Raw genomic sequence first — 22,516 nt, forward strand, 5'->3', positions numbered from 1 at the left:
CATATTTAGAAAAGAGGAAAAAAATACATCAAAATGCAAAATGTTATCGTGAAAATAAGATTTTTAAAAAGTCATTATTTGTGCCAGAGTGGTTTGGGCTTTGTTTTTGCTGTTCAGTAAATTGAATCTTTATATTTTTTAAGTTACTTATAAATTTTCTAAAACGACTTTTATTATTTATTTAATATTTTTTGATTTTTTATTTAATGAAAATCACAACCCCATATCGTATAAGACAGTTTTCACCATTAGATTTTTCTTATATCACATGCTGCAGACATTTTAGTAATTTTAAAACCCTGTAAATAGGAGAATGTCAGAAGGTTTAATATCTCTATTTTTTTTCCAAGGTCTTTGGTTGGCCACAACGTGTAATTCTTTCAGAAACTCAGAATATAGCATTTCAGTCTGAAAGCACCCTTCCAAATTGATTAGTTCAGCTGCTCCTGTAACTCCCAGCATTGGTCTGTGTCCTCGGTGGTTTGGAGCAGCCAGGCGGGCTGTCACTAAAGTCACCCCTTAGTAAGGGCATGGACAGGCCAGGCTTCTGCCACCCATTCTCACCTCTGACTGTCCTGTGGCACGTTCATCATCACCTTCCGTGTCCAGCCCCAAAGTTACACTGACAAAAACAGCAACCAGGTATTTCAGACAGTCCTGATTTCAAATCTTTTATCCTCATTCGACATTCATCTCATTTTGTTTTCTGGAAATTCAAAATCCAAAAGTCATGGAAGGGAAAGGGGCATGAAGTTTGCTGCAGAATCAAGATTGCTAATTACGTGTCCTGGGCGTGGGGAACAGGACAGTTCTATGCATTACCAAAATGTTTGCAGCATCCATATCCATATACAGGCACATAGACGCATTCCAGAGTTTGAGGAAAGTTTTCTTTGATTCACACATATGTTACTTCCCATGGTGTCTTCCACAGACACTCAGTTCAGGAGGCAGGCTGGCTGCAGCTGGTTTTGGTATGCAGGCCCCATGGCAGTTTGTTTTCTTACTCCTGGTTAGGTGACGTCCAGGATGTGATTTAAATTCTCCAGCGCTTGGTTCGCCCGGTTGTGAAGTGGGTGCAGTGCTTCTGTTTACCTGAGGGAAAAGCAGGCCTTTGGGGGGAACACTGTAATTTGCCTTGACAAGAGGCTGATAAAACATATTAGCAGCTGATGTTCCTTTGTTCTCCGCCTGTGACGTAGAAATGCCAAGCAGGGTACAATCCTTCCTCAGTGCATATTACAAAAGAGGCACCTGCTGTACGAGCAAGTGACACAAGTTTCTAACCTGGTTTGGCCAGGAAAGTGGGGACTCGGTGTGTGCTGTTGTGGTTGCAGACATTGTACTGTCAGAAACTCCTGTGAACGTGTTGGCCAGGCATTGTCTCCACCCTGGAAGCAGGTGGGGAGGGGCTCTGTGTCCACAATTCAACACACCTGCTGCCATCAGGTCTGTGAGAAGAGACCACAACCCTGACAGCATTGTAGACACTGAGGCTCAGGTATGAAATGTGATAACTTGTGTCAGCGGATAACATTAACTTGTGCAGTTTTCTCTGTAACAAGTGCTGTCGTTATCCACACTTTCGGACTGAATTCTTTCCATTTTTACTTGTGTTTACCTTTGACGGGAATACAGGCTTTTCCCAAATGTCCCCCTGCTGATGCAGAATGAAAAGAACGGCCTTGGACAAGCTGCTGCTGCATAAACTGTGTATTTGGGTCTTGGTGAACGTCAGAAAGCCCTGTTGTCTCTTGGTTTATTAGGTAAGCCCCTTGAAGCCAGGCCGTACCCGAGTCAAACCATCCCCAGCAGAAGATACTTTATAAGGGAAAAATAAAATACTTGGTTTTGCAAAATAGTTTTAAAATCTTCTTTTACTCACACGTGTCCATTAACATTGCCTTCTGAGTTCACATGAATCTCCTTTTATTTCAAGGTTTTCACGACTGCCTCTCCCCTGCGCAAAAAACAAGTTAAGAAACTGGTCCCATGTGAATAAGGGCCCTGTCTGACCTCTGGGAGTCAACTTTCTGAGTCAGAACTAAGGTCAGTTATCTGGAAGTGAGGCTGCCAGGCCTGGCCAGGGTCTGATTCTCCCAAAGACGAAGCAGCGAGTGGCATTCCATTCCAGGGTGGACCGGGCCTCATGACCCTTCCCCCACCGTGAGAAAGTTACTTTTAGCACAGCTATTAGGAAACAAAAGAAGGTTTCTGCTTTGTGAAAACTGTAGCTTGAATGGTTTTGGCAGGATTTTTGTTGACTGAGAAAAACTACAAATGTTTCAAAGTGCTTTGTTTGTAATATTAGATATTTCCATATATTCAAGAAATTCAAAAATTGGTCTTTTTGTTAAACATTTCTGCTTTGTTAAGGCCCAGAGATATGAAAACCAGTAAGACTTGCCTTCCTCAAAGAATGTACAGTTTAGTGGGTGGACATGAATGCATTTCTTTGCATTTTAAGATAAATGCAGTCTCTTAGCCTTATAGGCATCCGTGTGGAGCCCAGGCACTGCCTCTGCCGTCCGTCATCTGTGTCTTCATCTGTTGCATGACGACAATGCCAGGCCTGCCCACCTTAAAATGTTACTGAGTGGCTGAAATTACATGTCTGCAAGCATTTTAAATACGTCTTTTACTAGTGTTTCCCAACTGGTGATCCACCTGAATTGTGTCACCCAGGGGTGGGAGGGTGCTTGTTAAAGGGGCAGGTTCCTGGCCCACCCCAGACCTGCTGTGTTAGAATGTCGGGGAGTGGAGCGGGACACACATTTTCATCACGGCCTTCAGGTGATTCTTACGGACTTTGAGTTTGATAAACTTTGTTTTGTTCAAATGTTTTACGCTGTTAGTATTAGGGATCAGAACTAAAGCTAGGAAACAGTTACCTGCCCCAGGTTACTTGGTATGTGGTAGAGACGGGGCCTAGTCTAGTTACCTATAAGTCTAGTTCTCTTTTTACATCAGGTTGTTTCTTATAGGGAAGGATTATGTGAATGAAAAGTAGTGTTTTTCTTAGTGGGAGGCACTAAGTGTATTGTGAAAATAGCCGTGTGAATCACACACTGTTTTGAGGCGGGCAGGGCCGGTGGCGGAAGGGGCAGGTCCCCTGCACAGCTGGGTCTTGGCTCTGGGCTCCTACTTCCTCTTCAGGTCTCCCTCCAGAGCAGCCCCTCCCCACGCATAGCCCCCCACACACACACCAAACTGAGCACGTGTTAGAAAACGGAGCAGTTGCACTTGACTCGGCTTTCTGATGGTTCACCTTCCATAGCTGACTTTCCGGGCCGTCACATTTCCCAAACTGTGCCTCAGTGCCCTCAAAGTCACAGGGGTTCCATGAGATAGTTAAACTTCCCAGGGGATCGCAGTGATACATGTGCAAATTCCTAGCTTGAGGAGGTTCTCAGTTTCAACTTAGAACATGCTACTGTGTTTCCCCGAAAATAAGACCTAGCCAGACCATCAGCTCTAATGCGTCTTTTGGGGGAAAAATTAATACAAGACCCGGTCTTATATTAAAATAAGGTCGGGTCTTATATTAATTTTTGCTGCAAAAGACGCATTAGAGCTGATGGTCCAGCTAGGTCTTATTTTCGGGGAAACACAGTAGGTGTCTTCCAGAGCTTCCCTGAGCTGAGGATGCTGAACCGCGGGGGGTGTCCTCCAGCCTGAGTGCCACAGGGGTCAGGCAGGAGTCTGGCAGGCCCTCCCTGTGAGTGCCAACTTCTGCGCTCTCCAGGCCGGGTCCCGAGGGACATGGGGCTCGTGTTCACTGGCTCCTGCCTGGGAAGTAGAAAGGAATGCCTGGGTCGCTTATTTTTATTATGTTTTATGACTTCCCTAGGAATCAGAATTGTGAAAAAGTCATATGATATGTTTTCCACTCTTACTTACAACGCTCATTCAGTGCAGTTACTTTTTGGAGGCCTAGAATTGTCTTTTATGTTTGTTCAGAATTCCTCAGCTGCAAGACCTGGTGAATGCTTACTATCTTCTAATGCTCATCTTTTCTAAAACAGCTTCAGTCCAAGTCCAGTGGCTTGTGGCCATAAATGGCGGCGTCGCAAGACAGACTTCCCTTGTTTTCAAAGAATGTATCCATCCCAAGAGGGGTGCTTATGAGCAGTTCAGGCATAGGGACAACACAGATTTCAAGGTGGAGCAGACCCTGTTGCCGTGGTTACGGTGCTGCCAGCCCTGACCCTTCCTGAGACACTGCTGACACCTCCCTGCACCGTGACCCTGGCTGTCTTCCTCTGTCCATCCGTCCACCCTGGGCCTTTGCAGGGAGTGTGAGCCGTGTCGGGGCCGTTCAGACAAGTGCGTGTGTCATTGTGACAGTGGCGCCACGGAGACAAAGGCGTCTCTTTGCCCCAAATGCTGTGAAAAGCATGAGAGCTAATGCTTTCAGTCACTTTCATTTTCTAGGAAAAGTAATGGTGCTGGTTTGTTTGGAAGCCCTGAGAGCGCAGTGGGATGCAGCCTGCCCTTGGGAAGTGGTGAGCCAGTGAGCTGCACTCTTTAGAAAACAGATTGTGTGCTGAGCGCCCTCTAGTGACAGTCACGTAGCTGTGTTTCAGGACAGCAATAGTTCCAACTCAGTTCCGTCGCTTTTCAGTTCCTAAATTGAATGACTTTCCATACCACCTAATTTTATACAACTATAGGTATTTCTTGAGTCAGAAATTCTGTTAAGGAAACATGTAGTAACACTATAATTGGAAAATATTATATATAAAATATTATATATATTAAAAAGAGAAAGTATAACAAAATGTTTCCTGTGATTACAAAGTGTGAAAAAGACAGTGTTTCAGCTCAGTGTGTCTGTGCAGGACACGTCGTTCCCACTGCACGCACACATACACGCACCAGCTCTGTTCCTTGTGCTGACCTTGACACAGCACCTTTCCAGTTGCTGGGTGGGGCGCTCCGTGAGCTCGCTGAGGGAGGATGGCAATGGGAGAAGCAGTGTGTGCCCAGCCCTGGGAAAGTGAGACAGACATGAGCACGTCGTGCTGATGAACCAGTGAGGCTGGTTCATGCCTCGTTGATGTGTTTTTAAAATTCCAAGACAGCAACATGGTCCTGGTTGTAAGTTTCGCTTTTCTAGACCAAAACAACTCATTTTGTTTAGCAACTCCTCTCACATTTCATATTGGTAATGAAGCGTAAGAACACTGCAAAGCACAATATATCCTGGTGCAGAGAGATCCTGGACGCTTGCCGCCTGTCCAGTCCCTCCCTGAGCCTAGCTCCAGATCGACGTCTCACAAACCCCAGGCTGACCTGGAACTGCCCTACTTACAGCTGTTGGGCGCAGCGCAGAGATGCCATTCCGAGCTCCAGTCCTGGCGTCCACCCTTGCCTGTGGGTGAGCCTGGCACGTTGGTTGGGTTCGTCTTCAGAGTAAAGAGAAATCATAACAGTACCTTTTTCATCGGATGAAACCAGCCCTGACAGAGCAAACCCAAACCGTGTGATAGACGCATACTTGTAGCCTCGTGGAGATAGCAGAGGCCGTTCACAGCTGCTTATTTCACGTCTCTCATCACCAAATTGAATTTTCTGTTTGAAGAATGGGGTTGGGACTCTTTAATAACCAAAGCCAAATGTTTTTTCCTCTCTCATCCTGCTGGCTCAGTGGAGTCTGCATTCTTTTGCACATGGCTGAAATCTGTCCACAGTCTTTTATAAACTTGACACCCTGATATTTTGAATGTAAGTTCTTTACTGTTGCCAAACTGGTTTATTCCCTGTCCTCAGACACAACCTTATGTCCTCTCTCTCTCTCCTCCCTCTCTCCCTCCCAGGCGGGCAAGCACTGCAGCCCTTCTCATCACTATCCGTACAGATGAGCTCGAACACCACTTCCGTGGCAGACATTTAGCTCAGGAAATGTTATAGACTACAGAGTAGACTGTGATCCTCACCGAATAACTAAAAAGTGCGGTGCTGCACAAGTGCTGAACGTCTTAAGCAGGACACACTTAGTGACTTGCCGCCGAGTGCACAGCACAAGTCCTCTGGCTCTTGCCCTCCTGTGCTCATGGAGGGATGCTGGCTTACGGGGTGCAAGCTTGCCAGCAAGACTGAGGCCGAGGCTGAGAGGCCGTGCAGCGCGGCTGGTCATGGCGCCTGGACAGTGGTCCTGCCTGACCTGAACCCTGACAAGTGTCTTCCGGGCAGAGGACCCTGGGTGTGCTGGTGCTGGGAGAAGGCGCGAGATGAGGCAGGCGCCAGGGCAAGCTCCAGGAGACCAAGGCGGATAAGGACCAGCCTCCGAATTAACCTGTTTCGTGTTCTATTGTTTCTGTAAAAGTACATGTTCATGTTTTGAAAAGGACCCCAACATTGTATGTATTATTATAATACACAAAGGTACAAGGAAGAAAGTGAAAAATCACTGACCTGTCCTCACTCTGAGATTACAGCTGTTGCCACTTTGTGGAACAGCCGGCATCTTTTCGTCCATACATAAACTAAACACGTGGACACGTGCATGTAAACTTTCATAGGTGGGTTCGTGTTCTGTGACTCCCTCCACTTACATGCCACTGATGCGAATTTGGCCTTTGGGGAGTGTGAGTGAAGGTTTTCTATAAGAAGGCAGCCATCATGGGTGCATGTTACGAAAAACTAACCACACTGTGTAGTGTGAACATGAGGCATTGTAGTGGCCAGAAGACCAAGGATCCCAGGGCAGCAATGATGATGACAAAAACCAGGCAGTGGCCATGGGATGGGAAAAGGGGTGGGTTCAGGTGACACGGAGGTAGCTGAGTGGTCTCTGTGGCTGGGGGTCGAGCTGTCCAGTGGTGGGAGGCGCTGTGGGGACAGAGTCCCAGAGAGCAGTTTCCAGGCTCTCGGCCTCACGTGGAAAGGTGCTGGCTCGGTTTTTAGATGGCCATCAGTTGTAATCAGGTGGCCATCTGCTGTTACCGGTTAGCCACTGGCCACTGATATAACTGCCGTGGCTACACTAGGGGGTTGGTTGGTTGGCAGAGAAGCGTGGATTGCAGCTAGCAGGGTTGGTTGGTTGGTTGGTTGGTTGGTTGGTTGGTTGGTTGGTTGGTTGGTTGGTTGGCAGAGAAGCGGATGGCGGATTGTGGATCATGTGGCTCCTGCTTCCTGTGTCTCCAACCCAGCCACCAGCGAGAATATAGTGGTATGACTCCCCTATCTATGGCTCCGTTGGTGTTGCTTTTCGGTCTCACCATATCCTGCGTTTTTGTGTGGGGAGCGGGACCTGAGTCCCTGCATGACAGGCACGGAATGAGGGATCTCAGTGAGCTCCAGGATGCCGGCCCAGGACAGCGTGCAGGAAGTAGCACCATAACTGGCCGTCGCAGGTGCTGTGGGATTCTGCGGTCCCCAGAGCAGGGAGGCACTTACGTGTACAGGTCTGCAGCTCAAGGTAGAGATCAGAGCTGAAGGCAGAATTCTGGGCGTCAGTGGGGTAGGCTAAGAGACTGAGGGCTCAGCGGTGGGTGGCACCACGGTGCGCACACCAGGCAGAGGACTTCAGGTAGGGGCCGTTTTGTTCAGCTTCGTGTCCTCAGAACAGCCCTCAGCACGATGCAGACTCGAAAATGGTTCTCAAACGAGTAGATGAATGGCAAACATTTCTATTTCAGGAGGACAGCTGCTGCTTGTGGCAGTATGATGTCCCATTGAGTACATATGTCACAACTGCATGTGCATTTCCTTGTTTTTCCAGTTACTGATGGCTGCGTGCCAATGGTATAGTTATGCCCACTGGGTCTGTGGGGCAGGGGTTTGAAAAGGGCACACACCAGGCTGGCTCGTCTGTCCCCCACAACGTGGGGGAGATTTGGAGGCTGAGGCCAGAACCACCTGAAGGCTGTTCCTTCTTGTCTGGAACGCACGCTGGCTGTTCACGGACCCCAGTGGGAGCTGTACACATAGGTCTCCTGTCCCTAGGACCAGGCAGAAGCTGCATTACCTTTATGGCCTGGCCAATTTCTGCCACGGAAACAAACACACGCAGATTCGGGCAAGGAAACAGGGTTAGAGGTCAAAGTCATCTGTAAAAAGAGCACATGGGACCTGCCACGGCCCTTCTGTGTCCCTCACTGTTTCCCCCCCATAGCCTTCCATCTAGCTCTCTTGTCAGCCCTGTCACAATGCCGACCGCACAAAGCAGCTAACACCCCCATCACCCCTAAAGAACTGGGGAGCTAGCTGCTACCCTTACACCACATACATGTGAACAAGGCTTTGTGCTAATGACTGTGAAATTCAATTATCACCCAATAGATATTTATTGAGAATCTACCATTTGCTAAATGTCTCCTAGACAATGGGGATAGACTAAGTGCAATACAGAAAATGATTCCTGCCATCAAGTTCACAGTCTAGAGGAAAAAATAATTACAGTAGAGATGATAGGTGATACAAACTTCTGTCAGTTGCTGTTTTCAGGGTATCGTATCAGGAAACCATTTATTTGATGGCTTGCTAGACTCCAGACAGACACACCATGTCACTGGCGTTCCCCGAGTACTGGTCTGGTGACCTTGAGACAGAAAGGGATGTGACTGACTCATGACTTGTGCTTCACAAGTTCGCACTGGCATGGACTGATTTCTGCTTCCTCTTTCCTTTCTTCTACCGTCAAGATCTGACGGGCCTGGGACACCTTCCGAAATGTTCAGTAGCATCTGCATTTCATTTTTAATAGGCCCAGAACCCCCTAGAATCTCCCTGAAGATACCAATACATGTATTTTAGTGGTTTGTTTTGTGTCATATATTGTGTTTGCTCAGGAATCAGTTCTGCTTATTGAGTTCGGTGGTTTTCTTTTCCACCCTCTTGGTGGTTTGGGTCACATTTGTAGGCAAGACCCCAACTTGGACAGTGCTGGCGGCTGGGAGAGTCCGAATTCTCGTTTGCCAGGTTGAAACACATTTGGGTCCAGCCAGCTGTGACTCCAGGAGCTGTGTGGCAGATGGAGGTGGCTGACCTCTGCTGTGACAAGGCCCTGCCTCTCTGTACCTGACACCCACGGTGGAGTCTCCTCTGAAAAGCCTCCTGTACTCAGTGTGGCCATATCGGCGCCGTCGCAGGTGGCACAGGCCGGCTCTGCCCTTACGAGTGACCTGGCCCAGGCACGGTCCTTCCAGCCGCCTCTGCTTGTTTTGCTGAATTCTGCTGGGAAAGCTGTTTTCCAGGTTCTCCCTCGTGGCCCTGGGCTTGTGTTCCATTTCAGCACCAGTGTACCCAGAAACTCCCCACGCCTCCCCTGGATGCTTAGCAGCCCCCTTTTGAATGGTCTAAAACCTGTGTGGATGTATTGACATTTCAGGGGATTTGGGAAGACAGAAAAATGCATCTGTTCAGTCGCCAGTTTTGGCGGGAAGCCATCCACCGTTCCAGGGTCACCAGTGACGAGAGGCCCCTTGGGGGTCACAGCCATGGCACTGGCATGTGGTCTCCAGGAAGGGATGGGTCTCTTGTTTGCTCTTGACTCTACTTGGCCTGTGCCGGTCTGTTCTCCCGTCGTCCCCTGCAGCCCCTTGGGGGTCACAGCCATGGCACTGGCATGTGGTCTCCAGGAAGGGATGGGTCTCTTGTTTGCTCTTGACTCTACTTGGCCTGTGCCGGTCTGTTCTCCCGTCGTCCCCTGCAGCTTTTCCAAGGTTACGTCTGGACAGTCCCGCCTTAGGCATCGGTGCTGTGGGAAGCACTTCACTGGGACACAGGCAGTAGCTGGACGCTGGGATCAGGTGGGCTCCATCTCCTTCTCACATGTGCTTGTGCTGTCGTCGCATCCAAGGTCGTCTTTTTTTTTTTTTTTTTTTTAAAGATTTTATTGGGGAAGGGGAACAGGACTTTATCGGGGAACAGTGTGTACTTCCAGGCCTGTTCTCCAAGTCAAGTTGTTGTCCTTTCAATCTTAGCCGTGGAGGGTGCCGCTCAGCTTCAAGTTGTTGTCCTTTCAGTCTTAGTCGTGTCGGGCGCAGCTCAGCTCCAGGTCCAGTTGCCGTTACTAGTTGCAGGGGGCACAGCCCACCAGCCCTCGCGGGACTCGAGGAATTGAACTGGCAACCTTGTGGTTGAGAGCCCACTGGCCCATGTGGGAATCGAACCGGCAGCCTTCGGAGTTAGGAGCATGGAGCTCTAACCTCCTGAGCCACCGGGCCGGCCCGCATCCAAGGTCTTCTTGATGGGAAAGGAGTCAGAGGAAGTTGTGCAGGTGTCACCTGCTAGACATTAGCAGGCCCCTGAGGATAAGGGGCCCCTTTGTCTTTATTATCTCTGACCTGCATTGTCCCCCCCAAGGCTAAACTCATTGAAGGCTTTGGCCTTCCTTTCCGGCATTACTCATGGAGGTCTGGCCACACCCCAAGTTTGCTCATGTTGTTTCCCTCTGCTCCTGCTCTCTGTGCCTGGCCCTTTAAAGCCTGAGTGTTGGCAACAGCTCCCTGTGCAGTGGCCATGGCTCAGGGGCATTAGCTCAGAGGAGGAGTGAGTCACTGGTGATGCAGTGCCCTGTCTTCCTGGAGAATGTGCAGCTGAGCCTCTCACACAGGGGCCCCTGCTCAGGGCACTCATCTGTCACCTGAGGCCCTGCTCTAGTAACTCTTCCGGGCTCTTTCCCACGGCCAGCAAGCCCCCTTTCCTTGCCTTCCTTAAGACTACGCTCTCCTAATGCCTCGCCTCCTTTCTGACCTCAGCCTCTGCTGCAGCGGCTTCTTTCTTCTGTCCACCAAGAGTTGTCATCCTTTTGCAGCATCCAAAAGGATTTTTTTATGGAACTTAATTAACTCAGAACATTATTTTTGCTATGTGAAAATTGTAGATTAGTTACAATGAAAGGTGGAATTGGAAAGGAAAGAAAGCCACCAAAGTCCCAGTGGGTTCAGCTGTGCCGGGTGGACCTTCACAATTCCAGGCAATGCTGGGCTCTCAGTAATTCATGTAACGTAGCCTCAGCCTACTTCCCATTGCATTTTAAAACATGATGCTGCATTAAACATACAGTTCTGAATAATAGTCATTTGTAAATAAAATTATGGAGACTAATTGGACGTTCTGAGAACTACCTAGATACGTGCAAAAGTAGACTGTTGTTTCTCCCATGTCTTGTCTGTCCGTCTTGTGGACAAACGGGGGCCAGGTCCGGCAGATCTGCTGTCTGGATATGTTGTAGCTGTTTTTAGTCATTTGAAATGGGTTTTATTGTTTACCTTTCACGGCCACTTAGCTAGTCTGATTAACTTTTTATAGTGAGTGTGGGGGTGGGACGTGGGAGCGGAGATGGGGGTGGGGGGCAGTGGTTGGAGCTACAGTCTGTTTCCAAACTTTGACAAGTTCTTTAAAAAATGTTATTTTTTTCATCAGGATAAGCGAAAATAGTATAAATAATTTAGGGAACCCTATACCAATACTTGAAAAACAATTAGAACATTTCCTTGTATTGAATGTGTTTTTTTAAATCACTAAAAACTACAGTTTTTTCTTATGACGACAGCTATCTGTATTTATTTATTTAGTTTGGCAAATACAGACAAGGAAATGGAAGATATAACACCTTTAATCCCATCACCCGGACACAGTCTTCGTTATCCTTCCGTTCGCTTCCTACCACATGGCATGTTATAGATCCCATTTGTAACTTGTTTCTTTCATGTAGTGATATTGTTAGTATCCTTTGATATCAACAAATACTTATTTGAAACAAAAAGTAATCCTCAAAACTAAAGCCTTTATTACCATGAAACTGATGAAACTTAGCCGTTAGTGCCACACACCCTGGGCCAGGCTACAGAAGTCACATGCTTCTGTAAAATTGGCGGAAATAAGCTGATTGGAATTCTTTTTCTTAAAGAGAGCCCTCCCAAATTTTATATGCGTTAGGTGTTACAAAATCTGGATTTATCCCTGGTGTTGAGCCCTTTCCTTTCCCATTTCCATTCATCCAGCACATGTTTTCGAATGTTCGTTATGGACGGGACCTGCCCGTGAACAGAACTCAGAGTCTGCTTTCCTGCCGCTGTCGCCGTGGCACGGAGAGATAGACAGGAAACATAAGAAGCACGTAAATGATATGACCTGTTAGAAGGTGACAAGTGCTGAGGAAAATGGTAGGGGGGAGAATAAAGGAGAAGGAGTACTGGGCAAAAGGGGAAGGTCTGGGAGGATTAAAGGAGTCTGGTGGGTCCTCACTCAGAAGAGGACACTGTGCTGAGTAAGACACAGCCCTTTTTATTTCCCGGATCACGTACGCGTCCTTTCAGTTAGGTCAGCCTCACAAGCAACCTTTGTGTTCTTCGGAACGAAACACTGCTTTTCCAATTACATAACTTTATAGGGTCCCCACACTGCTGCAGATACAGGTCTGTTGCACAGCTGGTTGATGTGATGAAGAAAACAGCATTAGGAAGCTTTATCTCTAACCAGGATTAAATACAGAAAGGCCGCAGATAGTTTAAAATTTTGTTTTAAATGCAGTTTTGCTGCTAACAACTTAATGGTCCCGCTACCATGGGATCAGTAGATTTTAAATGGAAATTAGGGTAACAGTTGTCCTGATTTCTTAACCCTTTCACAATGATCTACAAGAAATTCTATAACCTTGATTTTAAAAACCCCATAATTTAGGACTTGTCTAGCAGGCACAACCACAGGTGGTAGAATCTGATGCTTTTCACAACGCCAGAAGCACACATTTGAATGACACAGGCTCCCATCTTCAAAAGCAAACAAACCCATCAACATAATAACATTTTCTCCTAACCTAAAAACGGATGGCACTTTTTTTTCTTTTAAAGATTTTTTTTTTATTGGGAAAAGGGAACAGGACTTTATTGGGGAACCGTGTGTACTTCCAGGACTTTTTTCCAAGTCAAGTTGTTGTCCTTTCAATCTTAGTTGTGGAGGGCACAGCTCAGCTCCAGGTCCAGTTGCCGTTGCTAGTTGCAGGGGGCGCAGCCCACCATCCCTTGCGGAGGCCGAACCGGCAACTTTGTGGTTGAGAGGATGTGCTCCAACCGAGCCATCCGGGAGGCAGCTCAGCTCAAGGTGCCGTGTTCAGTCTTAGTTGCAGGGTGCGGTGCCCATCATCCCTTGCAGGACTCGAGGAGTTGAACCGGCAACCTTGTGGTCGAGAGCCCACTGGCCCATGTGGGAATCGAACCGGCAGCCTTCGGAGTTAGGAGCATGGAGCTCCAACCGCCTGAGCCACTGGGCCAGCCCCAACGGGTGGCACTTTTGAATAAGCCTGTTTTAAAAGGTGTATGTTTATGCGTAGGTTTGTACATAAAAACTGGGGAATGATATGGAGCAGGATGTTAACAGCACTCATTTTGGTGCTTATCTGTGCCTTTTAACTTTTCAACTACATGAACATACTGCTTGAATACAGATACAATGTGTTTTCCATGCTTCCATATTTAACCTCTTCAGCCTGTGCAATCTCAGGTATAATCCTCACTCCTACACTTTATTGAAAAGTGTCAGGGCAATGTCTTTCTCCTCGCCTCCTGGTGACACTATTGGGCAGTTGTCTTTCTGTCCCTAACAGCGTGTCCTCAGTTCTCTCAGCCGTCCGTGGCCTTGGGAAAAGCCAAGCAGAAGAACCGCAGGTCAAGCCATTACATTTCTCCTTCCGTTGATACACTCAACCTCCGTCAACGGTATCTGTTTGTCTCCACACCTCAGTGGGGCTTCCTGTGCCTTCCTGGCCTGGGAAGGCAACCCAGACGGACAGCTTCTGAGGAGAGCGCAGAGCAGGAGTGGGCTTTCTTTTCCTTCCAGATGAGGAGTTTGGACTGTAAAGTCTTGTTAAATGTAATATTTCCTGCTCTGTAGTGGTAGACATTTTAGGCAACTTCAGAGAGGAAGTAAAGCCTGTGAATTAAAGGAAAGTGCCCAAGGTCATGTCCCTGGACAGCCAGGTCTAGAATCCAGACTCCAGTTCTGGTGCTGACTTCTCTGCACCGTGATGCATGCAACCAAACTGAAGAACCGTCTCCATGACTCACTCTACATTTATATAGAGAAACAAGGAAGCATGACAAAATGTGTGTTGTTTAGTTCCATATAGGTGCAAGTTCCTCATCTTCAAGGATTTGCTGTGTGACAGCTAACATTCAGCTTGGATGATGCACAAAGATTGTTTACCGTTGTTCTAAAACTGCTCTGAGGATTTTTCTAGAAATTTCTATTTTCCTGAAAGCCTTTTATTTCCTTATCTTAACCTTTTGCCCCTACATACATGCAAACTCCTGTCTTACTGTCTGCACAGAAGCAGGGTATGTTTTAGAGCAAGTTCAAAGAGATCTCTAAGTGGAAAGGGTTACACTGATAGGACTCAAGAGTAGATGAGCGAAGTGGAAGCCAGAGGAACAATGTCATCACTGTTAGAATTAAGGAAACACTGCAAAAGGAGCTGGTGGTGGTTCACCAGGAGCTCCTGACAGTAGTATCGTGTTTCCCCGAAAATAAGACCTACCCCGAAAATAAGCCCCAGTTAAGATCTCAGCCAGACGGACGCATTTAGTACGTTATGACGATGTTCTATAAGAAGACGACATGACTGTAATTGAATAAATGTAGATTGTTGTACATGAAAAAATTAGACATCCCCTGAAAAAGCCCTAATGGAACAAAAATTATTATAAGACCTGGTCTTATTTTCGGGGAAACACAGTAAGTGCTGGGGTAGAGCTGTACTTTCCTGCCCGTGTTTACTATCACGATTGTAACACTAGTACTTCTAGCTTTCTGTAACGAGCTCCTTAAGATTAAGCGCATGCCCTTGAGAGGACGTGTGCTTCCTCCTGCCACATTGTAGATATTGAGTGAACTTTCATATAAAAATAAAAGCGGATATAGACCCAAAATATTTAATCACATATTTTTTTTTTTTTACAATTCCAGCAGTAAAGTAAACCAACTCCAGCAGAGAAAGGATTATCACAATATAAAAGAAGAAACCATAAGGAAGGTAGTCTATAGACAAGTCCAAGCCATTTTAGAAAATGGCATGATTATATGAGGTGTGATCAAAAATTAAGGTGAATGTTTAAATTTTTAAAAATTCATTGTGGTAAAACACACATTGCCATTAATCCCCTTCAACATACTCACCCTTGTTTCGAACACACTTATCTCATCGTTCTTGCTGCTCTCTGAAGCAGTTCTGGAAGTCCTCTTTTGTGAGGATTTACTTCATCCTCCATCTTGACAATGCTCCATGTCACACATCGCTTCTAGTATAAGGCAATTTCTGTCAAATAAAAACATTACGGTGTGTCCTCATTCATCTTATTCACCGGGTCTGGCACTGTGTGACTTCTGGCTCTTCCCCAAAGTCAAAATGATTCAGGACATCGAGGCAGCCACGACAGCACAATTAAAGACACTCACAAAAGAGGATTTCCAGAACTGCTTCAGAAAGTGGCAAGAATGATTGCGCAAGAGTGTTCAAAGCGAGGGGGAGTACTTTGAGGGGGATTAATGGCAATGTGTCTTTTACTGTAATAAATTTTTATGTAAACATTCACTGTATTTTTTTTATCATACCTCGTCAATATCCATTAAGTTCTATTTAGATTTTTCTTCTGTTTTTTCTTGTTCATCCTAATCCCTTAGACAATAGCAGCACAGCAACTTAATGTATTTTGTTATTGAAGCTGCAACATGCATAGAAAATCAAAACATGGCAGATCACATGAATGAAACAAAATTTGGGGAAATGTTTACTCTAAATATAATATTGTGAACTATGTCTCCAAGAGACATTCCAATGGACCTTCTTACCATCATACTTAGGATATGGAAAGCCTTTTATTAAAAATCCCAAAGAAAAGATTCCATTATTCCCCTTTGGGGAAAAAAAATCTAGGATATTAACTCAATTGTGTAAAAGTTCTTCCATCCCCCGTCTTACATGGTGGAATTTCTTCCTTTCTCTTTGGAAGTAGAAAGAATCTGGTTATTAACTTTTGTAAATATTTAAGATTATCTTCAGAGAAAGGGAGAACAGTGAATAGAATCACATTCTTGAGCCACAGTTCAAGACAATCATTTGCCCGTAAAACTATTTCCTTGTTTGTAGTAAGAACCTCTTATTTATTACTTACAAGGCACAGGAGTAAGTTGTCACATTTTCACTTCAAATATAAGAATTACTGCACACTGTGATGGACTGAGTTCATATTGACATCTGTGAACAAGACTAACGAGACATCAGAATAATAAATAATTAGCCCTGTGAATAGGCATGTTGAAATTATTTATTGTTTTTCCCTGTTGCGGTTATGAGCTAGAGCTTGCTTATTTGTAAAAATCACAACGTGCATTGTGTTTCATGGGATGGGGTAAAAAGAAGGTTCCACACACAGTATGTTGGGGGTTCAACTCTCACAACACCCCTGGTAGAAAAGCATGACCACCCCCATTTTTACGGAAGAAGGAAGTCATTCCCAGGGAGGATAAGCAAGTAGTGGAAAGAGGATTTCGACTCATCATCTTGCCTCTAGACTGTACGCTTTTTTTCCTGGGCCTTCTTCCTTCCCTCCTTTTCGGTTTTGTTTTCTTCTTCTCAACACGTCATTTCCAGTTCTGAGGCAAAGCATTGGTACAGATAGGTTCACAGCCACTTGCTGATCAGTGATGGGTGGTTCCCTGTTCCCTCTTTTTAGTAGCCCCAAAACTGAGGAGGAGGGGTGCTCTGACCAGCCTTTCCTGTTACACATCCTTTCCTCCCCCCCGGACCTGAAGAACTCCCAGATAGACTTGAGTAGCTGCCAGCGTTCTCTCCTTCCTTCGCCTTTCTCCTCCCTTTCTCTGTGCTGGCATTGGATGTATCTGCAGACTCTCTTGCGGGCACACTGTTTTTAGTGTGCTCAGTTACAGTTTTGTTTTTTAATTTCTGAACACATAAAATGTACCCTCTTAACCATTGGAAGTGTATAGGAATGCTAACCGTATTCACTCTGTTGTGGAATGGATCTTTAGAACCTTTCCTTCTTGCAAACCCGAAACCCTGTACATGTCAAACAGCTCCCCATTTCACCTGCCCCCCGGTCCCTGGCAACTACGTTCTACTTTCTATTTCCATGACTTTGACTACTCTTGTTATCTCATATAAGGGGAAACATACGATATTTGTTCCTTTTGTGACTGGCTTATTTAACTCAGCACAGTGTCCACATGCTGTAGCGTGTGATAGAATTTCCTTTTCTAAAACTGAATATTCTTTTGTATGTATGTACCACATTCTCTTTATATATTCATAGATCAATGGATGTTTGGCTGTTTTCACTTCTTGGCTACTGGGAATAAAGCTGATGACCAAGGATGTGGGAATATCTTTTTGAGATCCTGCTTTAAATTCTTTTGGATAAACACCCAGAAGTGGGATCGCTGGATCGTGTGGCAGCTCTCGTTTTAGTCTTTTGAGGACTCCATAGTGTTTTCCATAGCGGCTGCACCATTTTACAATCCCGCTAGCAGTGTGCGCGGGTTCGATTTTTCTACATCTTTGCCAGTACTTCCTATTTTCTTTTTTTGATAGTGGCTCATTGTAGTTTTGATTTGCATTTCTCTAATAATTAGTGAATATGGCCTTTTAAAGAAATGTGAAAAGCTTTATTTTTATGACTGAGTGTGTATTATGTGCTTGGCACTGTGTGAAGTACTTTGCATGCAACAGCTCAGGACTTTGAACCACCATCTGTGGCCAAAGTGGTGTTACCCCTACTTTGCACATGAGGAAACTGAGAATCAGAGTTTAAGTAATTTTCCCAAAGACAGAGAGTTGCTAAATGGTGCAGCCAGAATTCAAAACAAGGCCTGACACCAAAGCTCAGTAACCCCTGAGCAGTTCTCTCCCGCCCTTTTTCTTTCACTCCTTGCAGTGTTTAGTGACTAACCCACACCCCTGCACAAAGGAAAAGGAGAGTGACACTGGTTAAGTGCCCATTTTGAGCCGGACACGTTGCTCAAGCTTTCAGAGATGCAGCATGCATGTGCTTTGCAGGGAAGTGAAAGAGGGAAGCCCTTGCCTTTTACACATACAGGCAGTTACTCCCCTCGACATGGACACTGCCCTGCCCTCCCAGAGCACAGCATGTGCTTAGTGCTTTGCAGATGGACTTTTTGAGCTCATTGGTCTGACCTTTCCAGGATTGCACAATGAAAATAGTCACCGTGAATATATTCACAGTCATGCTTACTCCTTAAGGTGCTTTCTTAAGAGCCTTTTGTAATGCACTTCCTCATGGACTATTATAGCTTCTTCAACTCAGCTGTTAAGTTTTCTCTCTGCAAAACCCTTTAAACTCATCTCATTTCTCCTGACCATGAACATTCCTCGGCGTCCTCTCATGACAGTTATTCACTCAGTTTCCAGCAGAGGATTGTCAGGTCTTCTGGCTGCTGGAGACAGAGCAGTGTCTCAGAGACAGATAGGGCCTCTTTTTCCATGGAGCCTATTGTATTGTTGGAGGAGCGGATCGTACAAAGCAAACAAACTTTTAGGTTTAATCAGTACTATGAGATCATCAGACAGGGAGATGGGACAGAGGCGTCTCAGGCAGTGGGTTGGGGCCAGAAGGCTTCTGTGTCACAGTGCTAAGAAAGACTTCTGAGCACTGGAGCTGAGACCCGAAAGCTGGGGACTGAGCAGTCCAGGAGGCGAGAGGTCCACGCTGGAAGACAGACAGACAGGCCGGAGACCAGAGGGACAGGAGACGAGCTTGTAGAAACTGTCAGGGCCTGTGGGCAGACTAAGGAATTTGTATTATAGTTTGTTAAATAGGAGAGTGAAATGTGCTTTACTTGTCCGAAGTCAGTCTCCACCCCGTCTCGTGGTGACATCTGGCGTCTACACCTCAGTACAAGTTACCCGTCTTTACCCGTCCTCCTATTTCCTCTCCCCTTCCTCACTGTCCCTTTTCCCCATTTCCCTGACCACACAGAAAATTCCTGTTCATGAAAACCCACTAGAGCACCTTTGCGCTGTCAGCCCTCCCAGCCTGCTGAGCCCAGGGCCGTGCCCCCTTTGGGCCTTGTGCCACTGCTGCTGTGCTGGCCGTGCCGTTCTGTCATTGTGGTTACGTGATGTCTCCCCCTCTGTACAGTGCAAGGCCACCTTCCTTTTCTCACTTAATCTCTGGGGGCTCTGTTGGTTGCTGTGCACGCATTCTGTTCCACTCAATTGGCACTTGCTGCATCACTTTTACCCAACTTTGAAGCCACGTGCAGAGAGGGAGGACCTTCCCAGGCCAGCTCTGCACCCCTTCACGCTGTGGTAGCCCCACCCCAGGTCATTCTTCCTTTGCACTAACAGTCGTCTTCTGACTACCTCCAAATGAAACCTGCTTTTGTTCTGAGGCACAGGTTCTTTGAGGACAGAACTGAGTCTTGCCTGTTCCCTGCCACCAGGCAAGGGACATAGCCAATACTGAAAGGCGGTTATAACTATGAGGTGCACATTCTTAAAGATCTCCGGTGTTTTCCAAAGACAGGCAACATCAGTAGAAAAGGTAGCGCAGTCCTCCATTTACAGTGTTTGCCAGGAGCAGCTATTTTTCAATCAGAAAGTGTATTTTCATCTTTGCAACTATACATAGAAATAAATCTTCATATATGAAAAGCTGGATAAGATGGGAACCTTGGTCCTGTACATTAGGAAAAAGCCAATAACCTCTTTAGTAGTTGCTCAAAGCGGTCTGTGTGTGTTCTGCTCAGTCGGCAGTGATGGGGTATGAGCTCAGATGCAAGTGCGTGGAGACGTATCTTCCCGGCAAGAAGGGCCAGAGATGCATGTCAACAGATATAAGTCTTTGTTTTTTATTTTTGTTTTTGAACACATGGACAGCCATGATGGGAAGTGAGGGGTTCAGCCAAATGAATGTCCACACACTGTCCCCTTTCGTGGGTAGAAGACAGCCAGCTGCAGGCCTTCTGGGCACAGAGGGGAGCTCAGCATCCCTGCAGCCTCTTCCTCCCCCAGCTGAGATGCCTAAAGCGAGAAAGAGCAGGTGTAACCAGAATGGGCGCTACTGTAACCCGTACACAGGTGGGGCAGGCAGAGTGGCCCGCACGGTACTTAGGCTGCATTGCTCCCGTCCTGCAAGTCAGGTCACAGACTCAGAGCTCTTGCAGCCCTGAAAGGAGCTCATGAAGAGCAGAGGTAGCCTTGCTCCCCAGCTGCCCATCACAGGGGCAGAGGACGTAAGAAGCCCCGTGTTGGTTCAGATCCACATGCTGCCTTTGTCTGGTCAGTGTCTGGCGGGGGGCCTCGGGTCCCTCGCAGATCAAGAAGCTGTACGATGCTGTTCTCCTTTGGGGCTCAGCGAGACCCGGGCCCCCTCACATGAGCGCTGCGCGAGACATGTGGAAGTGAGTGGGACAGAGGACTTGCTGCAGTGACAGCTTCTGAGGGGAAGAGCAGGGGCCGTGTGGACGTGGGGACCCAGCCCGTGTTGAGCACGCACAAAAGAGCCTGAGCAATGGCTGAAGAATGAGTTTTCACTGTCATCAGCTCCAGGCTCTGCACACATGGCACTGGTGTGTCCACTGTAAACATGCGTGGCAGGAAAGGGGAGTTCAATGGACACATACTGAGGTCCTTCTCTCTCATTACCCCAGAAAAATCAGAGACCGCACCAGGACAAGGCAGTAGCAGGGAAACCCTGTGTGTCGTCCCTGTGGGAGTGAGGGGAGGGTGGGCGGAGGGCGGGCCAGCCACGTGCTGCCAGCTGAGGTCTGACACAACCACTCATCAAGGCCGCCAGGAGAAAGTGGGGAAACGGGCCAGACCCCGTCTCTCCCTGGACAGCAGCTGACCTCGGTCACCGCAGGCAATAGGAGGTGGGGAGGGGCTGGAGGCGGGAGCGGGGCTGAATCCCGAGGTCCCTTTGGATGAGTTTACTGAACTCACAGTAAAGCAGCAGCAGTTTCACAGCGTTTGTCATAAGCAAAATGATGATTACCATTTCAGTAACCGTAGACTCAAATGATCGGAACTGCCCCATCCTTACCTTTCAGCACCCCAACTTAGAAACACTTCCGGGAGACTTTCCAGCACCCTGGCCCCGAACCCCGTGGTCTCCCTGCATGGGTTTGCTGGTCAGCACTCCGGTTGCCCCCATTCTTCCTTCCAGGCAGCTGTGGGGCAGCTGGACCCCGAGGGGTCTGAAGCAGGTGGGGTGCGGGGTTGGGGGGGGGCCTGCCGGTGCCTTTCCACAGGGGCGCTCTGCTCCGCAGCCCCTCGCCCGCAGCTGTGTGCCTTCCCACATCCTGCAAGATGGGGTCCATTTTAAGTGGGCTGTACTTAGGTGTGACCAAACAGAGCCCCAGTTTATGTCTGAAGTCCCTGAAAGGGGTTCGTGGTGAAAACAAGCCCGGGTGGCCCCGCGAAGGTTTAGCCGGTGCGTGCGCACAGACGGAGCACCCCTTTCTGTGCCCCGGGAACATCCACAGCCACGCTTTGGCCCTCTGACCCCGGGCAGGGGGATGGGCGAGTTCGGTCTACCCAAGCCAGACCTGGCGTCTGATAAGCCTTAGTCCTGAGCAGGGCCAGGAACCTTAACCCCGGATGCCGGGGGTGGGGGTGGCGGGGGCCGGGCGGGAGGCTAAGAAAACTCCCTGGGAAGCTACCGGTTATTTTTAGCAGTGATCTCAGGGGACAGAGATTTGGAATGGACTCAGTGCCACTTAGGAAGTTGACAAACTACAGATGACATCGAAATTTGTCCTGTGATGATGATCCATGTGGTTTATATAGAGAAGCTCAGTGAACTCTAACTTAGCTAATGAAAACCTAAAAGAAAAAGAATTCATACCTCTTTGCAAACCTTTCTCTAGATTCGGTTCCCCTCGGTGCCCAATGCCAGATTTACGAAGGCACATCAGGCCAGACCCTCCTGCCATGTCAGGCCTCAAAATACCTCTCTTCCTCCTTTTTTTTCTTGATTTAAGGGAAGTTAGAATGTAACAGTGTAGTTGTGTGGGAATCAGATGTAGGGATGTCTAATCTGGAGTGTTTCCAAAGGTGGAAATAAAAGGTGCGTAAAGGAAAGGAGTGGTCAGCCCAAGTGTTAGCATGTTGTGGACACGCCCAGCCCTGCCACCAGTCTTCCCCGCCAGCCTCCTCGTGTGGCTGGTGTGGACACAGTACTGGCCGGCCAGTTAGCTGGGGTCCCGGAGCAGTGCCAGTGCCGGCAACATGGCTGGAAGTCCCGTCTGGTCTCTGTTGCCTCACCTACTCCACAGGTTGGCTTTTAAAATAGACATTTATGTTTGTGTGCTGTCTTACTCTCCCTCCAGAATACAAATCGCAGTGAAATATATCTTTCCATCGCATCTCTGTTCCCTGACACATGGTCAGTGCTCACTCGCGACTTCTAGAACGAATGGACAGTACATGTCATTCCCGTGCCTTGTCAGGGAAAGGGCACATCAGCAAGAAGCCCAGAAACCTAACAGTGTGGGTGACGCTCTCTGAGGCCATTGTGGCTTTTCCTGGCCG

General features: G+C 47.5%; 2 long non-coding RNA genes across 11 annotated transcripts in view; both read left to right on the forward strand.

The window, feature by feature from the left end:
• Positions 1-22,516, forward strand: part of LOC117034137 (uncharacterized) — a 91,658-nt gene that overhangs the window by 17,478 nt on the left and 51,664 nt on the right. The window lies entirely within an intron of this gene.
• LOC117034138 (uncharacterized) lies at positions 1,638-6,729 on the forward strand. Its single transcript, XR_004425024.1, has 3 exons — positions 1,638-1,766; positions 1,940-2,049; positions 5,820-6,729. It is a non-coding gene; the product is annotated as an uncharacterized LOC117034138 (long non-coding RNA).

The sequence above is a fragment of the Rhinolophus ferrumequinum genome, chromosome 14 (assembly GCF_004115265.2).
Source record: "Rhinolophus ferrumequinum isolate MPI-CBG mRhiFer1 chromosome 14, mRhiFer1_v1.p, whole genome shotgun sequence".
In the NCBI taxonomy this organism is placed as follows: domain Eukaryota; kingdom Metazoa; phylum Chordata; class Mammalia; order Chiroptera; family Rhinolophidae; genus Rhinolophus; species Rhinolophus ferrumequinum.